Below are 18,505 nucleotides of genomic sequence, written 5' to 3' on the forward strand. Positions count from 1 at the left end.
CTCATGGTTACAAAATGGCTGCTGGGGCTCTGAAACTCACTGCCAGGTTCAAGGCAGTAAGAAGAGAAGGGTGGAGCGTTACTGCTCCTTTATGCATCAACTGTTCCTTTATGAGAAAAGAAAAAGCTTTCCCAGAGGCTCCAAGGCAGACTTTGGTTAACAACCTGGGGGCTAGGCCTGGTTCACATGCCCATCTCTGGAGCTGTGATAGTCTGAGCTTTCCCACAGTCACATCAACTGAAACCAGTGGGAAAAATGTGGGTAGGGAGGTAAGAATGAGAGAGTCCATCATTACATTTCGTATCCGTTAACTTTTCTTGTATAACAAATCACCCCAAACTTATTGGCTGAAACGAGCATCTGTGATTCCTCACAGTTTCTAAGGATCAGTTCAGCCGTGTGTTCTGGGCTTATTTAGACAACCTCTCAGGTCCCTTTCAACTCTGAAAAGTGAAATAATAATACTTCTATTGACCAGGTAGCTACTATTTCCTAGTGACGTTAGTCTCCTTATATAATTCCTCACACTTTCTTCCTCCCCCTGGATGTCCATTAGCAGACCTTAAAGGATGTGTAGCCAATTGAGGTGTATTCTATTCAGATGTAAGTAATAATTTTGAGGTTCAGCCCAGGGGCTCCACATATATGAGTTTGTAAAGTCCTGACCACAATGCTGTAAGGTATTGTATACGCTTACAGGTAAGGAAACTGAGGCTCTACAAGGTCAAGGGATTTGTTCAAGTTCTCTCAGCTAGTAATTCTGAGCAAAGGGACTCCTTATTCTGAGTATAGACTTCTTTTTGTCACACCACGTCTATCTACTAACTTCCTCAGAACAGACTGTGCCCAACCCCGTGAAGTTCAGTTCTCTCCAGAAGTTACTGGAAACCTTCCTTTCCTTCTTGGAGAAGTAAACCAAGTGCCAGCTATTTTTAGACTAAAAGCCCCCAAATCCCTTCAAGGAACAACCCTCTGTCTCAAGTGTAGTTATTCAGGAAGCCTTCCATGGTTCTGGGACTTGCTTTTTTTTTCCTGCTGGATTCTCTAACAGACCTTAACCAATCTAATTCTCTGAAGCAAACAAGTCTGTCAGGTGGCAGGGACACAGGCTGCCCAGGTTTTTGACAACCCTTGGGGCAGCAGTGCTCCCCTTACGTGGGCTTCTAGAATAGCAGTGGTCTCTTATCCTGGTGGGGCTACTTGGACTTCCTGCCATCCATAGCCACAGCAACTGAGCAGGATGTCAATGTCAGCTGCTAGGAAGGGATTAGAAAGACCCACGGGGGTGGGGGGTGGAAGGGGTGCAGAGGCTTGCTCCTGGTCAGTGTAGAGTTCCAGGATGGCCCAGTGGGAAGGGCATAACTGCCTCATCCTCCTTCTGGTGCTGGCTTTAGGATGCCCAGGAATGGCAGCAAGGGAAAACATTTTCCCAACTCCCCTTTGGCAGAAAGATCTCCAAATAAATTTTTTTTTTTGCCATTGCTCTGCAGGTCCAGTTCGAAATTTTTTTCTTTTTTAAGATTTTATTTGTTTATTTGACACAGAATGAGAGAGAGAGAGCGCGCACAACCAGGGGGAGTAGCAGACAGAGGGAGAGGGAGAAGCAGGCTCCCCACAGAGTAGGGGGAGCCCCGATGTGGGACTTGATCGCAGAACCCTGGAATCATGACCTGAGCTGAAGGCAGTCGCTTAACCAACTGAGCCACCCAGGCACCCCAGTTAGAACTTCTTTTAATTACGATTGACTAGGAAGGTTGTAGCTCTGTCATTAAGAAAAATCTAGACCCGCCTATGTCTACTCACGATAGTGCTGGCGAAGACACAAAAACAGCAGGCTCGGGGCACCTGGGTGGCTCAGTCGGTTAAGTGTCTGCCTTTGACTCCATTCATTATCCTGGAGTTCTGGGATGGAGTCCCGCAGGGACCCTGCTCTCCCTCTCCCTCTGCCATGCCCCCTGCTTGTTCTCTCTCTGTCTCTCTCTCTCTCACACACAAATAAATAAATAAAATCTTTAAAAATAAAAAACAACAGGCTCAGAAAACACCCGGTAAAATGCAAGATAAGGCACATATATTTAGAACACGTTTTCCCCATGGCATAATTGTTGCTGTACAATAAGTCAACACATGATTCATTGTGATGATGTTATCTTTCTAGACATTTATTGTCAGAGTGGGTTACCTTATGTTTAACTTCAGTATTAAAAAATTTGAGCTGCTGTTGGAAACTCTTATTGATTCTGTTTGAAGGGAAATCCCTACTATTCTTCTTTGGAGCTTCTGGAATTAAGAGAGTTCAGGAGGATCCTAAGATTACAAGGTTTAAAACACTGCCAAAATTTACAACTACTTATTGTGTGATGAAGATTCTTGTTCTGTGTAGCCAAAATAAAGGCGAGAAATAAGCAGCATACACGTGATTGCAACCATCATCCAATATCTCAATTTCAAATTTATCTATTCATCAAAACAACCTCTTAATTATTACCTTTATTATTATTATAATTATTATAATAGGCAATTATAAATATATTATATATATTTATATATTACATATTATATATAATATACATAATTATAGATAGACAATTATAGTTATTATATATTATATAATTATTATATATAATAATATGTTATATTATATAATTAATATATAATAATATAATATATAATAAAAATATTATATAATTAATTATATAATTAACATATTATATTAATATGTAATATATAAAATGTTATATAATTATAATATTATACATTAATTATATATAGGCAATTAATTATTGCCTTTAGTAAGTTGATATTATAAATCTTAACCTACAGACTACATTTCTTCATATAAAATGCCATTTCTGGGGCATCTGGCCAGCTCAGTTAGAAAAGCATGTGACTCTTGATCTTGGGGTCATGAGTCTGAGCCCCATGTTGGGTGAAGAGATTACTTGAATAAAAACTGAAACAATAATAGATCATTATAAAATGCCATTTAATCTGTTTTATGTCTTGGGGCTCTGTATGAAACTGAATTTTGAAAAGAGTTCCTTGACTCTCCCATTATCTCACTTGATCTCACAATGGCCGTGGGTAGTCAAGGTTTTATTATTATTATTTTTTAAAGATTTCATTTATTTATTTGACAGACAGAGATCACAAGTAGGCAGAGAGGCAGGCAGAGAGAGAGGAGGAAGCAGGCTCCCTGCTGGGCAGAGAGCCGGATGCGGGGCTCGATCCCAGGACCCTGGGATCATGACCTGATCTGAAGGCAGAGGCTTTAACCCACTGAGCCACCCAGGCACCCCTCAAGGTTTTATTATTATTTTCATTTTACCAATAAGGAAGCAGAGGCTTTGAGAGGTCAACTGACTTTCCCAAGGGAAATAAATAAAACAAACAAATGAACAAAATTAGCAAGTCGGAGACAGATCTAGGACTTGAAACCAGTTCTCCAAACTGCAAATTCAAACTTCTTTCCATTGTAAACCCCCCCCCCCCCCACTGTATCACACTGCTCTCTCTACTCCTCCCAAGCTCCTGGCAATGTGTCTTTCGGGTCTAGTGCTCACCAGAGGGCACTCAAGTCCAGGACAGACTGAAAATGATCCGTTTGGGTGGAGGGTGGGAGGAAGCAGCAGCCCTGTGAATTCTCCCCAAGGGCCCAGCAGGCTGTTTGGGGAATGATGGATAGTTTTGTCCCCTGAACCTAGCAAACCCTGCGCACCATCCAGAAGTCGATGGGGTGAATGAGGAGGGATTTCCACCTGCTGAGCTCGCAGGAACGGGGAGGAACGCAGTCACTCTAGAGCTATTCTGCCGAGGCTCATTCTCACTCTGGCTAAGTGTACTTACGCTTCTGGAGAGATGCTGAAACACAGACCTCTTTTCCGGACGGAGCCGTTCAAGTTTCCTAGGGTTTCAGAGGTTTGAACTGAGGCAGGAAAATGTAACTTCTGGCTCTATAAGCGCCTTGAAATTTACATACCGTGTATCTTCTGGAATGAGAGAGTTGATAGAAGAAGCCTGGTGAGGCTCCCTTATTCACTCTGTCTGTCAAGGTCAGGGCCTCATGAATGGGTACACGCTACACCTGATGCTTCCTGTTCCAGATCCAGAGGTCCCCTGTGGCAGCCGCAATGAAAGAAATATCTGCAACTGCGCCCCCACTGCTGGCCTTGGTGTTTCTGCCAGGGACCCTGGGAGATCTCGGGGCTTGGCCTCGCTTCTCTCCAATACAGCATTTGAGTGAGTTGACTGCTGCCTGGCTGTGAAATCCAAGACCGAGACGTCACACCGCCTCTCCCCGTGTTTTACCTGTGCGGTGCTATACTTTCCTCCTCTCGGGATTCCCGGTGCCTGAGTACGGCTTCCCCTCTGCTCCTCAGCCCCGTGTTTTTTTTTTTTTTTTGTTTTGTTTTGTTTTTTTTTAAAGATTTTATTTATTTATTTGGCAGAGAGAGATCACAAGTAGGCAGAGAGGCAGGCAGAGAGAGAGAGGAGGAAGCAGGCTCCCTGCCGAGCGGAGAGCCCCATGCGGGACTCGATCCCAGAACCCTGAGATCATGACCTGAGCCGAAGGCAGCGGCTTAACCCACTGAGCCACCCAGGCGCCCCAGCCCGGTGTTTTCAGGAAGAGCTGCTCTGTTCTTACAGAACCACAGCCCCAGCTGGATCTGACTGGTGCAGAGGTTAGCACTCCCCGCCCCTCACACATGGGAACTCACTCTCAGGGGGGTAAGAATAGTTAATATTTACTGAGCACTGAAATTAACTCACTGGATCTTCTCCCATGGAATTATGAATCAGGCACTGTGATTAGCCTAATCTGCGGATGAAGAAACAGGCAGAATTTAAGCAACTTGCTCAAGTTCAATCAGCCAGGAAAAAACATCCATCAGGATTCCAACTCAGGTAGTCTGACCTCCTCTCCTCCCATCACCCCTTATCGCCCTCCTCTTTCCCCTTCTCCTCTCCTATCAAGTTTGCAACCGGCAGAAAAGTAGGCAGAATAGTATAAGGAATTCCCAGACACCTATTACCTGGATTTTACAGCTGTTAACACTTTGCCATATTTGCTTTGTCTATTTTTTTTTTAAATCTCTGATAAGGACTTGAAAAAAATAACATTGCCATAATGACACTCAACTAAATAAACAGTAATTTATACTCTCAAATACTCAATCCACATTGAGTTTTTTTTCTGACTATTTCTCAAGTGTCTTTTTACAGTTCTTTTACATAAAGAATCCAAATTTACACATTGCATGTGGTCAATACCTTACCTAAGTCTCTATAAATCTATTAATACTCTCCCCCTTTTAAAAAAAGATTTATTTGGGGCACCTGGGTGGCTCAGTGAGCTAAAGCCTCTGCCTTTGGCTTGGGTCATGATCTCAGGGTCCCAGGATCGAGCCCCACATCGGGCTCTCTGCTCAGAGGGGAGCCTGCTTCCTCCTCTCTCTCTGCCTACTTATGATCTTTGTCAAAAAGTAAAAAAATAAAATCTAAAAAAAAAAAAAGATTTATTTATATATTTATTTTGAGAGAGAGAGAGAGAGAGTATGAGCAGGAGGAACAGAGGGAGAGGGAGAGATTACCAAGCAGATTCCCCACTGAGCACAGAGCCCTACTCTGGGCTCGATCTCACAACCTCGAGATCACAACCTGAGCCAAAACCAACAGTCAGAAGGTCAACTGACTGTATCATACAGGCACCACACCCCACCCCCACTCCCACCCCCTTTTTTTAAAGCCGTTAATTTATGAAAGAAATACATGTCATTTCTCATGTAGTATTTTTCACATTCTGGATTTGACTGGATCTTGGTGCTTTTGAACGTGTTACTCTCCTGTAAACTAGAAGTTAGATCTACAGTATAGATCACTGTAGCAAACATTGTTGATGCTTCTCCATTCCCCTGAGCATTCATTTCTCCTGCCAAAGGTTGTCATCTCTCTGCCTAAGGACTTGTTGTCTCAATCTGAGGCCCACTTACCTATGCTCTGGGCAAGTCAGGGATGCAGAAGAATCAAAGTCCGTAAGAGCAAACCTCAACCAATGGACCAAGAGCTCATCCTGTATTTCGTGACCCTGAAATTTATCCTCCACTGTCAGAGTTCTTCAGGGAGGTTGAGCTGTGGGCCTTCCCAGTGTCTGTCTCATTTTCCCATTTCCCTATTGGGGTTTTCTGGGGTCATCTCCCAAATAAACTACTTAAAGTGAATCCTAGTTTCCAGGTCTGCTTCTAGGGGTATGCAAACCATGCCTTTTAGATTCTGGCTCAGACTCTGTCGAATGCATATGTCAAAAGCTGTGTCTGCATACATATCTTTTGCCGTGTGTTTTTTTCAGTCTCTCTCTAAAGAAGAGAAGTCTGTTTTGCAATCCCTCCCACCCTTGAATCTGGGCAGACCTCGTGCCTCTCTTTGGCCGACAGAATGGAGCAGAAGCGATGGTGTGTCTGTTCCAAGCCCTGGCATTAAGGATGCTTGGCTATTCCACTCACTCACTGCACCCTGACAAAAGCCCCCCAGGACAGGCCCGGACAAGCCTGCTAGCAACCCGGGGTGCAGAGCTGAGTCCCCCACCATGGCCCCCACCCCCGTCCAGTCATTTCAGCCAGGTTGCCAGTTGAGACTTCATTATTTAGTTTCGAAAACAAAAGCAATTAAATAAAATACATACACATTCCTCTCCCCCTCTCTATTGTTTTCCTAGGATCCTAACAAACTAGATCACTAACTGGGGGCTTGAAACAACAGAAATTTATTCTTTCCCAGTTCTGAAGACCAGAAATCTGAAATCTAGAGCCACACTCCCTCTGACTGCTCCCGGGAAGAACCCTTCCTCCATTCTTTCCCGCTACTGTGCTTGTCCACAACGCTGGCATTCCTTGGCTTGTGGGTGATCATTCCAAGCTTGCCTCTGCTGTCACGTGGCTTCTTCTGTGTTTCTACACCTGTGTTCCCCTCTCCTTATCAGGACAGCAGTCATTGGATTCTTTGGATTAGGGTCCATTTTACCCAGTAGGACCTTATTTTAAGTTGATTCGATCTCCAAACACCTATTTTCAAATAAGGTCATATTCACAGGTACCAAGGGTTAGGACTTGATCCTATCTTTTCAGGAGACACAATTTAACTCGGAATATGCTCCCCACTTTTTTGAACACAAAATCGTAGTATGCCATTCACACTCCTCAGTGCCTTGCAAATCCACGTGAACTGACCTGCCCTGCTTCCTGGGATCACTTGGGAAGCAATTTAGAGGCAGAGAGACAGGGAGGCCCACGAGGAGTAAATTGCACCGTCTATGGGTGAAAAACAGACTGACTTAAGAGACTCTCTGACTTAAGAGTCCAGCATTTACGTAGACAACTTCTCCAGCACTTGAAGATTTTTAAAAAATTTATTTATTTGAGAGAGAGAGACAGAGTGAGAGAGAGAATGCAAGAGTGGGGGGTGGGGCGGGAAGAGGGAGAAGTAGACTCCCCGCTGAGCAAGAAGCCTAATGTGGGGCTTGATCCCAGGACCATGAGATCATGACCTGAGCCGAAGGCAGATGCTTAACTGACTGAACCACCCAGGTGCCCCTTCTCCAACACTTTAAAGCCTCAGTCCTCCTCCCCTACCCACTCACTTCTGGGACCATTCCCAGAGTTCTCCTATCTGTGAATGCTACCACTCTGAAACAAAGCTCGTAATCTCCCCCTCTCAGATGAATCATGTTCCTTCCACGTCCTCTGTCTTGGTAGACAGCACCCCATCTATCAGTCTACCAAGGCAGAAGCCTGACGTGGCCCTCGATGTTCACACATCCAGTAACTGCTGCAGATGTTAATGTTACTAATGTCACTAATGTCAGAACACCTTTCCTCCCTCTTGGCCTCGCACACCTTACTCATCTTTCACGGTTCACTCCCACAATAAAATCTTTTTAGACATCCCCCAGGAGAACTAGCTGTGGCCTCTGTATGTCCCCACCGTGCAGAGATTTACATTTTATCCTCTCCTTAGTTAACCTGTCTAGCTCCCCTCCTAAACTCTAAGTCCCTTGATTACAAAGACGGTGTCTCATGGACCCTGTTTTCGGGCACTGAGTACAAGGTCTGGTTCCTGGTCGGTGCTCTGCAGCCGTCTGGGCTGTGGATAAATGAGCAGAGAGCTTCTTGGGCTTCTCTAGCCAAGGACTTTGGCTGTCTGGACAGAGGGTACCCAGAGTCACTCTCCTGATGCTGGCCTGAGATCTTCTCCCTGCACCTGGGCACTGGTGGCTCTCATTCCTGGAAGAGAAGTTGCTAATCTCCTGTCACCTCTGCTCCCCTGCACAACCCCTCCACCACCCCAACATCTGGCTCCGCCCCACAAAACTCAGATTATCAATGACTCCATTCATCCATGTTCAATGTAAATCCACACAGCTGTTGTATTTTATCAGATACTTCGGCAACCTTTTTCCACGGCCCCCAGAGCCATGTTTGGAGGAGAGATTTCAACACAGGGGGGACGTTTGGATCAGCAGCAATCTATCTGCAGGCTTGTTTTTTCCCCTTTGGTTACCATATTTCCAGCACCGAGGAAGCTGATGGGAGCCACGGAGGGAGCCAGGATGGCAAAGGAAGTCCAAGGATGCATTGTTTCCTCTCAGAACAAATGAATTCACGTATGAGGAAGCACGAGTTGAGCTTTACTGGAAAGGCAGCTGGCTGTGGAAGGGATTTAATGCGAAAAACAAAATCCCTCCAGGATTTAGGACTGGAGACTTCTAAGCCCAGTTGTTTCTTCTCACCACCCCTGCTTCTGGGCACTCCTTCTCTCAAGCGCCTCACACCGTCTGAGACCCAGTGGCTCTCCTGAGTTCCCTGGCTCAGGTCAGCTCAGGGATTGGCATAACATCTGTCTGTGGAAAGGTGATGACTTGGAGAGGGGGTGGGACCTCGGGGTGGCTGCTGGCAGCCCGTGATCTGGTTGTGACTCTGGGCAAGTCATCGCTGGCTTCCGGGCCTGTTTCCTCCTGATTTAGAAACCAGGAAGCAGAATCTCAGCTGTTGTGGGGGTGAGGTGTGATTGTGGAAATTCTCTGTTTGTTTGTCCGGCCGACCCGCCCACGCGGGGCTCCACAGGGTACAAGTATGTCTCCCCTATTCTTCCTTGTGTTCCCAGCACCTGGAAGAGTCCCCGGCCTAGGAGCGCAATAAAGAAAAAAATGCAGACTAAATCTTTGTACAAGTGTCCCCTTGGCTAAACGCTGTCACACAGGATTATGCTCCCTGCTTCTCAGTCTGACGTACGGCCCCTCCCCCACCACGCTGGCTACTTAGACAAGAGGGGGAAAGGGGACATATGACCCTGTGTGTCACCTCTCCGACCACCACCTTCCTTCCCAGCAGAAGGGGTGGGGTAAGTGCGTCCAGGCTCACTCTTCCACCTTCCAGATTTCTAAAGAACTTTATACCTTCACATTCATTATTGTGTTTAATCCTATACCAAGTGTTGAAGAAAGCGGGTCAAGTGGGTGAGCCAAGGTCCAGCCTGGTGAAGTGACCTGTTCGGGAATATACCATGGAGGAGCACCTTCGGGTTCCCTGCCTCCTTCCGGCTCTTCTGCCGTCCATCTATGCCAGGTACTGTTCCCCCTGCTGTGGATGCTGTTCCCTTTAGTACTCAACTCAGGGGACACCTCCTCCAGGGACCCTTCCCCCACTTTCCAAGCCTGGGCAGGAAGCCTCTCCATGCACTCCTCCTCACGCATCTGGAGTTGACCCCTCTCAGAGCACAGATCCAGTGAGGGTCTGTCCCTCGAGACTGGGGGCTCCAGAGGGTAGTCACCTCTCTCCATCTGTGCCCTGAGCACCGTACCTGGCACAGAGCTTTCGAAATGTCTGATGAATAAAGAGATGGATGACCAGTGCAAAAGAACGCACAGGTGTTTGCGGACGTCACTTAGCTAGGATTATAACCTGAAAATGGAAATATTTTTAAAAAGTTGAATAAGTGCAGGGCGCTGGGGTGGCTCAGTCACTAAGAGTCTGCCTTCGGCTCAGGTCATGATCCCAGAGTCCTGGAATCGAGCCCCACATTGGACTCCCTGCTTGGTGGGAAGCCTGCTTCCTCCTCTCCTATTCCTCCTGCTTGTGTTCCCTCTCTCACTGTGTCTCTCGCTGTCAAATAAATTAAAAAAAATTTTTTTTAAGTTGAATAAATGCATAATAAACTCAGGTTCCTGATAAGTATTTTCCAGTGTCTCATGCCAAGTTGTCCTGACTTCCAGTGACATACTCTCTCTTTGCCCTCTCATGAGCGCTCTCATGAGTATGTGCAAAAAAGTACTTTGAAAGACGATCCCAGGAAATGCCTTTGGGGTGGAAAAGGAAGATTGGGAAAGGAAGGACGCTAATAAAGGGATGTTACCAAGCCAGTTAGCACGTGCGCAGATGGGGCCCCATCCTGCTGGGGAAGTTTAGGTGGTGGTGGCCTAGGACATGCTGCAGAGTAATCCCAGCAGAGGGCAGGGAAGCTAGGTGCTTCTGTTCTACCCTGTTATTTGCAGCTCCTGGGGCCTTCAAGTGTTCTGGTTCGCCAGGCACACAGAGGTTCTAAGTGGTGACCTTGGATGTGTGGAGGTGAATACCAAGGGCATGTGGGAGGGGCACAGGCAGACTCCACAGAGGCCTCTTCAGGATGGGGTCCCAGCCTGGCTCAGTGGTGCTTGAGTTTCATGCTCATCTTCTATCAAAGAGAGGTAATGGGGCGGCTCAGTCTGCCTGCAGCTCAGGTCACGATCTCAGGGTCCTGGGATGGAGCCCTGCATCATCATTGGTCAGGGCTCTTGCTCAGCAGGGGCTCCTGCTCCCTCTGTCCCCCCCTCTCCCCCCCCCGCTCATGCTTCCCTGCCGGCTCTCTCTGTCAAATAAATAAATAAAATCTTAAAAAGAAAGAAATAGAGGTAACAACCCACTTGGGCCACTGGGCTGTGGTGAGGTTAGAGGAGATGAGATTAGGTGAGCCACTTGATAAAAGTGGAGGGAATGGTGATTGACAGTCATAACTAATGACGCTCTCCTGGCACATTAAAGAGAAATTTAGACCTGGAATGCCTATGAAAAACCTGGGAATAGCTTTAGATTTAGATCCTGATTACATTTCTGAGTTGTTTAAGAATGGAGCAGGACCTCCCCAGGCTACACCCAATTACTGGTGTACATTCACACCCACCCCAAGCCCAGCCCTCTGGGACAAAAATCACTTTCATCTCAGCTCCAACCTTTGGTTCAGTTACCACTCCCCAGCTGGCAGGAACCACCAGGGAAGAGAGACAAGTTAGGTGGGATAATGAAGGGCTGTTTACCCTCTTGCAGGAGGGAAGGACAGGGCAGGATGGGATCAGGGACAGATGGAATTCTGCCCCAGCCGATGCAGATCACTGAAGAAATGGCATGAGTGATTCACAAGCTCTCATCCTTGAAGATCTACAGGTTCCTGGGATGGGGTGAGAAGAGAATGAAGAAATGGACTAGGAAAGGGACAGAGGTCCCTGTTTTTTTTTTATTTTCTGCTCTTTCCCCAGCACTGGCCAAGGCTGCTGGCAGTAAATTCAGCAAATTTTTTTGATGCTAATCTTGTTGGGGGAATTTACTGTAATTTGGTTCACTGGGGGGGATAATCAGATTTGTGTAAACTTTCACAAGAGTCTTCAAAGGCTTCATATATCTTGACAGATACGGTCTTTAAAATGCCTGTGCTCTGATCTTCGGAGAGGAGAGGCAAGGCGGTGGGCTAATGAAGACCATGGTTTCAGGGCCCACTGAGGTGCACAGACACGCTTTCCTCCCTGGACCCCAGGTGCCTGGCTTCTCTCCATCAACCCCTCCTCGTGGCCCGGCTCCAACTCTGATGGGGCACTGTCAGTGGATGGGACTGATAGGGGCCTGGGTTGGGAGACTGGGATATCTTAAGGATGACAGGGTAGTTCTCCACCCCACTTCCCAGCCCAACTGTTCAATAATTCCCAATCCAACCAGCCAAAGTATTGCCCTTTAAAATCTTTGTTTTGCAGTCCTGAGAGCAGCAAACTTGGTTCTTACCGGTATTTTTCACAATTTTCAATTACTAATAGGATTATTCCTGTTTGTGGTTTATAGTCATGGAAACTCTTATCCTGTGCAATTTTCTGTGCCTGGAAAACTAGTCATGTATTGCAACTATAATGAGCCTAAGAAGCCTGATAGACATCTGCTATCCTTAGAAAAAGTAGGTGTTTTTGTTCGTTTATAAAATTGGGAGCCAGATTCTCAGAGCAAATGGAGAGAGGCTGGCAACTACCATTGGGGAGCAGACCGCGTTCCCTGGAGCCTGAGCAGTCCTGGAGGGCATAAGTTCACAACGATTTTTTTTTTAAATTTTTATTTTTTTTAAAGATTTTATTTATTTATTTGACAGAGAGAGATCACAAGCAGATGGAGAGGCACGCAGAGAGGGAGATAGAGGGAAGCAGGCTCCCTGCTGAGCAGAGAGCCCGATGTGGGACTCGATCCCAGGACCCCGAGATCATGACCTGAGCCGAAAGCAGCGGCTTAACCCACTGAACCACCCAGGCGCCCCCACAACGATTTTTGACAACAGGAAACTACCAATCTCCTTTCCTCAACAAAACACAGACCCCACCCCCCAACTCCACTCTAACCCCAGCCTAAACAAATCTATTATTTTATCATAAAATGTAATTCTATGTGGTCCATCCTCAGGCCCTACGACTTCGGGAATGTGTGAGGTCAATCTGAGAAGCTGAGGGGAGAAGTGTCCTCAAGGGCATGAATGAGCGCTGAGCCGGACGCCATATTGGTCATCTGCGCGGGCGAGGAGAGCCGAGGCCAGGGTGTTTTCAGAGAGGTGGGAAGGTGGACATCTAAGATCGCTTCAAAGAGGAAAGCGATCACACTTGGTATCAGATTAGGTATGGAGCTGTGGAGGGCAGGATGGAGGGGCTCAGTAGAGAGAAGTACAACAGGACTGTGGGACTGTGAGCTTGGGTGCTGGAAAATGGTGGTAGAGGAGGAGAAATGGAACCACTGGGAAGGAAAGACGTTTAGATGGAGGAGATGGTTCACTCCGTGTTGGGCATGTTGAGCAGAAGTGGCCTTGAGGCAATTTACTGAAGTGTCCTCCATTAACGCTGAGAGGCATAGGAATGAGCAATTAGGGAGTAAGATGGACACTCGAGAATTATTCACCAAGAGGCATTTACTGAGCCCCCTGCTGAATGCCAGGAATTCAGGCAAGTGCCAAGTGTAGAGGTGCCAGGGAGGAGAATCAGAAAGTGCTTAGATCTTAGATCACACAGACCTGCGTTCCAATTCCCACTCCGCCAGTTACGAGCTGGGTGCTGTTGGGCAAATCAGTTAATGTCTTTAAACCACAATTTTCCTGTCTAAAGAAAGGGAGTAAGAGTATGTTTGGCACACAATTATGAATCATAAAGGCAATTATCATGAGAATTAGCCAAGCTAATGCATACAAAGGGCATAGCATTGTATCTGGCATTCAGCAAATGCTTAAAAAGTTATCTGCTATTATTAGGAAAGAGTACTTTTGACCTTAAGGACTTCCTAGTCTAATGGATAGAACCACAGCAAGGGCAGGAGTTAGGAGTTCAGCTGAGCTGGAGGGAAGAGCAATGAGCTGTCAGGTGTTGAGTAGCTGATTAAAAGCCACTAGCCAGGGCGCCTGGGTGGCTCAGTGGGTTAAGCCTCTACCTTCCGCTCAGGCCATGATCCCAGGGTCTGGGATCGAGCCCCACACTGGGCTCTCTGTTCAGCAGGGAACCTGCTTCTCCCTCTCTCTCTGCCTACTTGTGATCTCTCTCTGTCAAATAAATAAATATGTAAATAAATAAATCTTTGAAAGCCACCAGCCATAAGTTAGTTAAGCCTTTTAACTACCTAGTGCAATGGTATAAGCCAGAAGCTTGAACCAAAGAAGCACTCACTCTGCTCCGTTTTCCCAACACAAACGTGAGGTTGTCTCACTCAGTAATCAATTCAAAAGGCTTTGGCAGGTTTGTGTACCTAGGATGGGGGAGGGAGGTGAAGAGGAAGGGTTGGAGTGGAAAATTCTTAGGCGCTGAGTCTGAGTGGGAAAAGCGTCTTCCAGATCCTTCTCTCCTACCTCGTAAAGAGTCCTCAATGGAAGCACCTGCCCAGGGCCTCAGGTCGACAGACACGGGAATGGGTGCACTAGGGGAGGAACGCAAATATGTGAGAGAAGTGAGGGCCGAGGCCCCTCCACCGGCAAATGGAGCCCTGGACTGAAGTGCCCCTTCCGGACGGGAATGTACTCACTGTGGCGGGTCTGGTGTGGGGAGGGCAGCTTCTTCCGGGGCCTGCCGGGAAAGCCGTTGTGATTGCCTCAGATCAGGCCTGAAAAAGCACACAGGTTTTGTTTTTGGTTTTTTAAGGATTTTATTTATTTATTTTGAGAGAGAGCGAGCAAGCGAGAGAGCAGGCGTCCATGAGCTGGGGGAGAAGCAGAGGGAGGGACAGAGAATCTCAAGCAGACTCTGCGCTGAGCACAGAGCCTGAGGCTGGGTCTCGATCTCACAGCCCTGAGATCACAACCTGAACCAGAAGTGAGTTGGGTGCTTAAACCAAGAGTCAGGTGCTTAGCCAACTGAGCCACCCAGGCACCCTAAAACACACAGGTTTACTTGGTTTTTGATATTTTATTTATTTATTTGACAGAGAGACAGCAAGAGAGAACACAAGCAGGGGGAGGGGGGAGGGAGAAGCAGACTTACTGCAGAGCAGGGAACCCGATATAGGGCTCCATCCCAGGACCCTGGGATCATGACCTGAGCCGAAGGCGGACATCTAGCAACTGAGCCATCCAGGCACCCCCCAAAACACACAGGTTTTTAACCATGAGTCAGACTCCTCAGAAGGTACACAATAAAGGAATGGTAGACCGGCAATGTTTCTGTGACCTACATGGCTGGGCGGGTGAATGTAAGGTCAGATACAGAAGTGCTGATTTCTGAACAAGTTGGCCTGGGCTCTGAACTTGGGAGTGCCAGTCCGCTTTGCGGAGGACAGTTTAGTAGTTGGACTGCATCCTTCACTGACTCCCCCTGGTCCCTCTTCTTTTGGTGGCTTGGTTGGGGTAACAGAGAGGAAACTAAAACTGAAACAAGGTGCTTGCTTTTTTTCTGCCTCTTAGACCTGTTGCCCAGGCTGGTAACCCCTTTGAAGGCCACAGGCCGTGAATGTCACACATTGACTTTAGTATGAGGAGGACTCTGGGACTTCACTGTTGAGTGGGGGCACAGAAGACAAGCCGGGGGGGATGGCAGAGGTTTCTCTACTTCAGAAGAGAGTGGCAGATGAGTTTTCAAGTCCTTGTCTCTTTGCCCTTTAACCCCAGGAGATTAGGGAGATGGGTACTGACAGTTCTTGTAATTTGCATTGCAAAGTAATTTATGCAAAAATAACACATTTCAGCTCATGCTTCATTAGCATGCTAAAACAAATTGGCTTTGGGTCCTTGCCATTTGTATCTTTCACTTTCTTTCTTTTGTTTCTTTCTCTCTGTGATTTATTTTGAATTATTTTGATTCCTGGATTGAGAACTCAAGCTCTGTGATCTGCCCTGGGGGACTTTGGCCAACCTTTACCAAGCTGTATACCTCTAACTCCAGCATGCCTTATGCATTTGGGAAGAAAGGAGGAGGAGCACTTGGAGGGTGCTGGGGAAGTGAGAACAGTGGAGCAGGGACCTTCTGAGACAGGTGTGTGTGTGTGTGTGTGTGTGTGTGAGAGAGAGAGAGAGAGAGAGAGAGAGAATGAGATTGTGTGTTGAGTACTAAAGGATTCTCATGGCAGGGTAGGGCAGGGGCTGCAAAAGAAAAACTGCCCCTTGCAGATGGAAGCTGGGTGGATCGACTTGTCACCAGCGGGACCCCAAGACCTGACCTTTGCTGCCCACCTGCTTGTACCCACCGAACTTTGTCCCACATTTTTCTTTAAGCTCCTTGTAAGGGCCTACTTAGCCAGAGCGAGCCATTTTGTTGTTTATGCAGTAAACGTAGATTGAACCTGCCCCTTCCCCCCAAGAGAAAAGCGCTTAGAAACAGAACTGGTGAAATATGACTGACCAGCCCCTGATAACGGAGCCCACCTACAAGGACGTGTCCGGCCAGGTGGAAACGTCCAATCAGTGAAAGGGCACGTATTACCTCCCTACCCGCCAAGGATGAGCCAAGCCAGGTGGAAACATCCAATCAAGGGAAAGCGCACGTATTACCCGCCCAGGAGTGTGAGCCCCGCCTATCAGGCGCCAGACAAAGGTGCCCATTCCAGCCAAGGTGATAGGCTGAATTAAATGACTATCATGGGGTGAACTGTAATTCAATTGGCCATCTGTGTGTGGCCAGGCTCAACCACATGGCCTTCTCTCTATAAAAGTTAGTCTGTGAAACTGAGAGGGGTCGCCTCTTTGCAAGGGACGGCCCTGGCCAGTCAGTTTGATTCTCGATGCTTGGCGCGAAATAAAGCTTTGCTGGACCTTCACTTTGTATCAGTCTCGTCCTTTTGTCTACGGACCCTTTCACTCCTGTTTCCAGTTTATCTCTTAATTCAGGCAGAAGACCGGAGCTATCTAGCATCCCATAAAAGAAACCGAAAGTGCCCTTCAAGCATTAACTGCTACCTAGAGGGGTGGCCCAGACCACCCTGACCAGCGTTGGGTCAGTGGCTAGGAGAGTGCAGGAGGAACAATAGAAATGACTGCTGGGCCACCATCTTCCAGCCCCCTCCCCACCCTTCCTTAATCCTTGACTCTCCCACTAAAAGGATGTATGCGCAGGTTATATTTCCATAGATAACCCGATACTTATGCAGGAAATAGAAGTATCAGGACCCCGCCCCCCATACCCTCCGATCACCAAATACCTTACCATGTATGGATGTGAACCCATGCCCTGCCTTGGCCGGATAAAAAGACCCCCACGGACTCCCTCCCAGCGCGACTCCCCTTTCCGGAGTCTCGGAACCTCACCTGATGCCCACCTCCTCCCGGTGCGACTTTCCTGGCTCCCCTTCTCCTGAGCCCTGAAACTTCACCCAAGAGTGCCTTTAATAAATCTTGCCTTGTGCCTACCTCACTTGGTGTTGTGTTTACCTTGCCTGCAAAACGTTACAACCAGTTTCTACTAAACCTCCAAATCATGGACCACAGAGTGACCTGTGGAGTGACTGACAGTAGCATTACCTCATTATAATACTAAAATCTCCGCCCAGGGAGCAGCACAAGCCTCATTTACAGAACATGCAATGTATGCTTAGATAGGTTTCCTTAAGGCGCAAACATGACCTAATGCTCTCCTCAGTGTAGATAACAACGCCCCCTTTCTAAACAGTCATCCTAACCCTAAATAAAAGGAACACATTCATCCTTACTTGGGAAGTCATGGCTTGGACCAGTGATTCCTATTTGCTGCAAATAAAGCTCCCTTTGTGGAGCAACTACCCTAGAATAGGTTGGGTGAGCCCCCCCAGGAGTGACCTTGGGTTAGTGCCCTCATGGGCCAATCCAGTGATCCATGGGAAGACCGTTTTCCCCCCTCACCTCTCCCTCCCTCAAGGGAGCAGGCAAAAAGGAGAGCTAGAAGAGGCTGCTCACAATTCTCGCAGTCCCCCGAGGATGAAGGGGCTCAGGCCCGGGCTTCCCAGCAGCTTACTCATGGCAGCGTGCCTAGACTCAGGTGTGTGGGACTCAGACTCCAGACCGACATGAGGCTGTGAGATGAATTAGGGAAGACGGTCCATCTTCCAAACACATACACTCTACCACTTCACTCAAACTGTATCACTATCACCAAACTCAAAGCTTCACTCCCTGGTTGTGTTTGGATGATGTGGTTGTCTAGCGGGGAGTCGGAAAGGCCATAGAAACCACAGGTCAGGGCAAGTTTCCCTTGTCAAAGTATCATTTTCAAAAGGTGAAAACATGACTCTCATGGCAATATGTGGAGCATTTCTTAAGTCACTAGTGAGGGAAGGAGCAGAATGGTAAAGCCATTTCAGAGGACACCTGAGGCAGGAGAGCAGCCAAAGAGAGATTGCTAACTACAAAGCATGCTCGATTTCCTACAGGGCGATAAACCTATAGGCTTCAGACCTATCTTTATTACCAGACAAATGAATACACTTGCCCCTCTACTGGACAATGTTTTACCTGAGTTTTCACATCTGAGAGACCACCAAGGAGCCAACACCGATGCAATCACATGAGGGTTTATTTAACAAGCTTAAGCTTGGGCCCAAGTACACCCGACACAGCAGAGCAGGGACTTGGACCCTGAACCAGATTACAGTCAGAGTTGTTTTTTGTTTTTTTTTTTTTAAAGATTTTATTTATTTATTTGTCAGGGACAAAGGGAGAGAGAGCAAGCGAGCACAGGCAGACAGAGAGGCAGCAGAGGCAGAGGGAGAAGCAGGCTCCCTGCCGAGCAAAGAGCCCG

The sequence above is a fragment of the Neovison vison genome, chromosome 2 (genome assembly GCF_020171115.1).
Source record: "Neovison vison isolate M4711 chromosome 2, ASM_NN_V1, whole genome shotgun sequence".
NCBI lineage: Eukaryota > Metazoa > Chordata > Mammalia > Carnivora > Mustelidae > Neogale > Neogale vison.